The sequence below is a fragment of the Diabrotica virgifera genome, chromosome 6, assembly GCF_917563875.1.
Source record: "Diabrotica virgifera virgifera chromosome 6, PGI_DIABVI_V3a".
Lineage (NCBI taxonomy): Eukaryota > Metazoa > Arthropoda > Insecta > Coleoptera > Chrysomelidae > Diabrotica > Diabrotica virgifera.
The window spans coordinates 45,470,271-45,476,950 of record NC_065448.1 but is presented as its reverse complement, the minus strand read 5'-3'; the positions used below and the strand labels follow the sequence as shown (position 1 = coordinate 45,476,950).

The following is a 6,680-nucleotide window of genomic DNA, read 5'->3' as shown; positions in this document are numbered from 1 at the left end:
TACTTTAATAACTCGATAGATTGGGAAAGAAAAGAAAATTGATAAAGGTAATAAATTGTCCGAAAGCTCGACAAAAGTTCAAAGTGTTTCTCTTCTAATCAGCCCAAAACACATTGACTGCATTCCCCAAAATTATTCATTTTGTATTATTAACAGTCACTACATATTAATAATCATATATATATATATATATATATATATATATTATATACATATAAAAATATATATAAAAATGCCACAAGGAAATAGCTTCAGAACAACATAAAAATATACTTGGTGCTACATAACTTTTCGAAGTACCTCGGCAGCTCTAAGTCTTCAGAGACCTAGGGGGTGGATTCTTAATAGATTTTAAATATAATAGAAACTCAAATGCTCGGGGGGCGCCATAATAAAAAGAAAATGAAAGACGAAACATACATAAAACTTAAAAAAAAATAACTCAAGTAAAAAGTTAATAAAATATATAGTTGTCATTTGTCATAAGATATAAACACATTTACATAAATATAAATATAACATGACCTACCTTAGTGTTCATAGCTGAATATCATTTAGGACCAAGAGAAAGGGATCATTTAATAACTAATAGTCAAAAAACATTATTGCCAAATGAATCAAATTTTTGTAAAAATAAAAAGGAAAATGAGGGATCCCTAATGGGTACAATATAAAGTTTCCGTTCTTTTATAAAATAAAAAAGTTTACATGAAATACCTTGTTCTTGTAGATAGTTCTGTCCTGATTATTCTCGTTGTTAATGTTCAAAACATTCACTTTTCACCGAATTTACATAAAAAGTACAAAAATGGTTGTTTCCGTGAAAAGTTTCAGAAAAATAAATAAACTTCCAAATGATTGTTCAAAAATAAATAAAATTTCAAATGATTCTGCTGATATTGACTTTTAGAATATTTATATAACTTCTAATTAACTTCTTGAAGTATTTATTATTATTATTATTGACACTTAATTCATGACATTATCCATGACTGCTTCCAAAAAAAACTTAAGATAGTGTTATTACACACCAGATTTAAACAGCTTCTTGTCAGAATGCGGCAACGCCATTATTTCTTCATAAAAACTTCAAAATCCGCTACATTCTCACTTGGGTTCTTAACCAAAACTTCCACTTAAAAACTCAAACTAAAATTGCAACTCAACTCCTCAGAAAACTTAACAGAAAGCGTGCCGTGGCGGCTCCCGCCGAGTCTGGAACAAACTTTACTTGAACTCTCAACCTCTGACTTCAACTTCCCAAACTTGAATGAATCTACCGATCTCCCTAACTCAATCTCTCAAAAACAAAACGCCTCTTCTTAAAACTATCCCATTTCTCACCAATATTTCTCAATCAACAGACTGAAGGCACTTACTTAATTTAAATCTCGACCAATAGGAAATGCAAAATACGCTTTGGGCCAAACCCCCCTACGTACACCGAAAACATTCCATCCAATCATCAAGAGAATAAAAAAAAACGGATTTTAGTAGTTCCTACAACATTTTTCCCATGAATAATGCCGAATCAACGTTTTCCACAGCTGTGGCCCGTGGACGTTTACCAAGGCTATATTATTACTTTATATAAACATTCCCAGCCTAGATAAACATACTTCGGTCGCCAAAAACCACTTATCACAGAATTTATGGCTAAACTCCCTTTGTCGGTCCAAAATAATACAAACACTTTTGTCGATGATCGATATAATATTGTGAGAAACGAAAAACTGGATAACTCTCCAAAATAACACCGCGCAACTAACGAATTACGTAATACACAATTCATTTCTGAAGCGATAGCTTTGTGATAATTCAACAATTCTCCTTTGAAACACAAACATGATTTTAACGAATTTAGAATCCAGGGTGAAGCGAAAATGTTAATGATTTTCGTACCATTAAAATATGTAATAATTAACCTTTTGAGAATGGTGTTATAATATATTCTGGTCTTATTTTCTTTGCCTATATTTTGATCCCTTGTTACTTCTTTCAATATTGCCATGATTGTTCATCCTTGCTCTCTAATGGCTTCATCTAGTGTTCTAAGTTTTGAATTTCCGTTCCATTATTTAGTATAGGGTTTCTTCGTTGTTCTCCTTTTTTAATTTAATTCTAATTCGTATTTTTTTCGTATTCTTTGAGAAGCTTTCTTCTCCAAGTCATCGTAATTGTGTGCTGTTACTATCTGGTAGTCTGCAAAAAAGCATAAACATAGTTCAGTCATTCATTGGGAGCCCTATGTTTCTGCATTTCTTCTTTCAATGTTGTAAAAACGTTTTAAAGAGTGTAGGGTAATAAGTGATTTGGTCTACAATACAGAATAAATATAATTCTTGTATAAAGTTTTTTGTCGTCAAAACAATTTTTAAACAATAAAAATCCTGTAAGAATATTAAATGAAAAAAATGACTCAGACAATAAAAGGTTTCGGATACATATTATATATTTCGCAAAGCTTATAATAATCATTATTTGTGATGCGTATTGACCAATAAAATAAAATTCAGCCAGCAAATCTTTCTACAATCACAGTACAGCCCCAAGTGATAATGTTGCGCATTTTCTGGCCTAACTTCTTTTTATTTGGCATCAAGGATGTTGATCGCGAATCGTGAAACCGTTTCTTTCCACAGAGGTTTTGTTGAATTATTCAACATTTTGAGACCCGAATTTATATCTCAACTCGAAAGTTATTACAGAGGAGTACAGGTGTTGCAGATATATTGATCAGTGCCAACTTTTACAACGTAAGACTTGTTCCGCAATTTATTAAGTTACAAAGCAATTAATTTTCCATCCAAAATGAAAATTTTGCTTTTGTAATCAGATCGTAACGATTTAATTCAAAACGATGATATATATTATACAGCACCTTTAAAATGCGGTTAAAATGTTTCGCCTCTAATTATTTCAAAATAAATTGTATCTATAATGAAAAATATCAGTATAAAAATTAAAAAAATAAGTTTTTTCTACAACCTTATTAAAAATGCAATTTTTAGCACTCCATAGGAGCGTTAAAAATGCTACTTTAAGGCACTATGGTTTCTTTTTTAACCAAAAGGAGTGATTCAAATGTACCGCGCTGTATTGCTTGTTTGTAATTGGTCCAACCACAGGCAAGTTTACTCCACTGTTATAAAATTTTGACACTAATGACATTTATCAAATTTTGACACTAGTGACATTTCATAGGTTAATTAAGTTATATCGGCGATTTTTGTGTTTTCTGTGTTATTCCTTTAATTTTTAGATTGTTAGTCTGCTTTTATATAAAAAGCAGTTGTTTTTGGAACTCTTTAGCGAGGTATTAATTTAATATAATATTTATGGATTACCGTTGAGGGCCCACTAGATCAACCAAAAAAGAAGATATATTTGGTTATTATTTTAGTGACTTTCTTGGGTGTGAATCTGTCTTTTTAGTTTACTCCTCCTGGTTAAAAAATAAACTATATGCTTTAAAATTTTTAAGGCACTGTAGTTAAAAGGGAATGGTCAAACTGTGAAACGTTAAAATATTTATATTTCATTTATTAACATTAATATTAATAGTACAACTTGCGCAATTTGAAAAAGGTTGTTTAAAAGGTTTTTAAAATTTAATTTAAACTGTATTATTGCATTTTTAATACGTTTGTAGAAAAAACAAGTTTATGTAACGGTATAATATTTTCGCTAAGAATTTTTAGACATTCCCCTCGAGTGTAGACAGTCAGTTTTACCTTTTACGGGCCATAGGTTTCATGGTTTCAGCAATTAACAAAAATATTGTATTTTATAAATTTATAACGTTTGTAGAAAAAATATACGTGAAAAGATATACGTGTTAAAAAGTACATTTTTAAGGCACTCATGTGAATTGCAGAATGCGCTTCGCTCATTCTGCAAACTTTCACATGCGTGCCTTAAAATTGTACTTTTAACACTTATATCATAAATGACTATTAAAAACTTAAACCAAAAGCTCTCAAAAAGGTTTTAAAAATTTCACCATATTGTCAGGCTACAGCATTTTTTCCAGTATTCCATTTCGGTCGCCAGAATGCTCTTTTGGCTTTTTTTTGTTTATGGTCCAAATTTCTGCTGCACATGTCATGATACTTCATACTATTGTTTGGTATACCACACCTATATTTTTTGTTTGTTTTTTCTCTGATGTTTTTATTCGAGATTACACTATGGAGTTGTCGTGTACAAGATCTTTTTTTCCCAATCTACTTTATTTTTTACCTCTTCTTTTGTTATTGCATTTTACGACATTATACAGATCAAATATTTAAAATTCTTCGTTCCTTTTATTTCTACGGGTTTTTCTATTTCCAAATTGTTGACGTCTTTTTTCGATATTGCTAAGTATTCCGTTTTGTTCATATTTATTTCCAGGCCCACCTTTCCGTATTCCTTTTTTAGATTTCTTACCATGTAACTGATATCAAGGGCGGATTCAGGACAGGTTTTCGGGAGGGGCCATGAACTTTTTTTTGAGAGGGTCTGGGAAATTTTTTAAAAATTTGGTTTACAGTGGTGAGTTTTAAGGCACTTTTCACAAACTTTTGAGTGTCATAAAGACACAAAACTTATCGTTATTAAAGTATTATTAAAGTCAGGACACATTTCTTCGGATCTAAGTGCAGTTCTTTCAACAAGTTTAATACTGTTTTTGCCAATGCTTCTCCTGTCAGGCCTTGTTCTTCCCCTTTTTCTGATTTTCACTAATTATTTTTATATTCTTATATGCGTCAATGAGCTTGACAAAGTCTTCACGAATGTTGTTATTGTGCATGTATCTGTATCTCACATTTATAGAAATCTGTTTCACGTGGGATAAGTCGGTCATTTCGTCAAATATGACAGAGTAATAATTTGCACTTTGAACCTTATGCATTATTTATTCAATTATTTATTTATCACAACATATTATCATTGATTTTGACTGGTGCTACTAATGTATGTTGCTCGAGAAGATGCCGTGGATAGGTGTAGTTTGAGTCTTATCTCCTGATGCGATTTTAAACCTTAACAATTTCCCTCATTGTTAGGTCCAGCATCTTCGTCCAGAAGCAGAAGGCTATCATCACGGTAGCCTCTTAGAGAAATATTTTGTCGACTTAAGAACATTATAGTCTACACTCTACTATTAGTCGTAGTCTTTCTCTATTTTCTTATACCTATTTAGATCTCAGAGTATATCTGGTTAATGACTGACGTTTGCAGGTTGCGATAACTTTGTAGACAATCCAGCCCAACCTAAACGCACGCCTTGTGGTATGATGTTTTTTCATGGGTTTGTATTTCTCCTTCTTTGACGATGAGTTTGACTAAACATGTTAAAGGTTTCGTGACAAGGCTTTAAGCTATCATCCCTTTATTGTGACCATATTTTTCGTTAGAAAAATAAAACGCAATACTTGATAAACAATCTCTTTTGACTGTGCGAAAGTACCAACAAACTCCTTTGTTCTAAGTGCTGGTGACCCAAGTAATGCTTCATTTCTTTTCTATGTGTGCACAGAATATGGAAATTGATACGATTTTGATGGCTGCAAAGGTCGTTCTAAAAATTGGCACTTTGTAAAATTATCAACATTTTGATTTGCAAATCATCCTATGTCATTCTTGAAGATTTTGTTAATGCTTTTGTTCAATTCTAGTCCAGACAATATATTTATCTCCTATTTTGTACATATACATGTGTTTGAAACTAAAAACATTTGAGCTGCAAATATTTAAATTTACATTTTTTTAATTCTCGGAGGGGGCCATGGCCCCCTCCCTGGATCCGCCCTTGACTGATATCTTCCTAATCTTGATCCATTACCACCTTCACCTGATCATCTGCGAAACACAATAATAATACTCTAATAATTATTATTACTAAGCAAAAACCAAGTTCACACAGCCGAAATAGCTCAGTTGGGAGAGCGTTAGACTGAAGATCTAAAGGTCCCTGGTTCGATCCCTGGTTTCGGCAAATCTTTTTTTTTTAGTGGATAATGAAATTATGAAAATCAATGGGAAAATCCCAGTAGCTGGCTGTAAAAACTCATAGTTAAAAAACTGCATAGTTAAAACTCATACAGAAGTAAAAAGCAATTAATTTTCCATCCAAAATGAAAATTTTGCTTTTGTAATCAGATCGTAACGATTTAATTTAAAACGATGATATACAGGGTGTCCCGAAAAGATTGGTCATAAATTATACCACAGATTCTGGGGTTAAAAATAGGTTGATTAAACCTCACTTACCTATATACAATAGTGCACACAAAAAAAGTTACAGCCCTTTGAAGTTACAAAATCAAAATCGATTTTTTTTAATATGTCGAAAACTCCTAGAGGTTTTTTATTGAAAATGGACATGAGGAATCTTTATCGTAGCAACATCTTAAAAAAAAATTATAGTGAAATTTGTGTACCCCATAAAAATTTTATGGGGGTTTTGTTCCCTTAAACCCCCCCAAACTTTTATGTACGTTCCAATTAAATTATTATTGTGGCACCATTAGTTAAACACAATATTTTTAAAACTTTTTTGCCTCTTAGTACTTTTTTGATAAGCCAGTGTTTATCGAGATATTTTGAATATTTGTCGAATCCACCACCTATTTGTATATGGTTAAGTATGATTATAGACACCTGTTAATAATCTGAAAATTTATTTATAACCT

General features: G+C 31.6%; 1 non-coding gene across 1 annotated transcript; it reads left to right on the top strand.

Annotated features, from left to right (window-relative positions):
* The first annotated feature begins 5,910 nt into the window (after positions 1 to 5,910).
* Positions 5,911 to 5,983, top strand: Trnaf-gaa (transfer RNA phenylalanine (anticodon GAA)). The gene has a single exon. It is a non-coding gene; the product is annotated as a tRNA-Phe (tRNA).
* Positions 5,984 to 6,680: the final 697 nt, after the last annotated feature.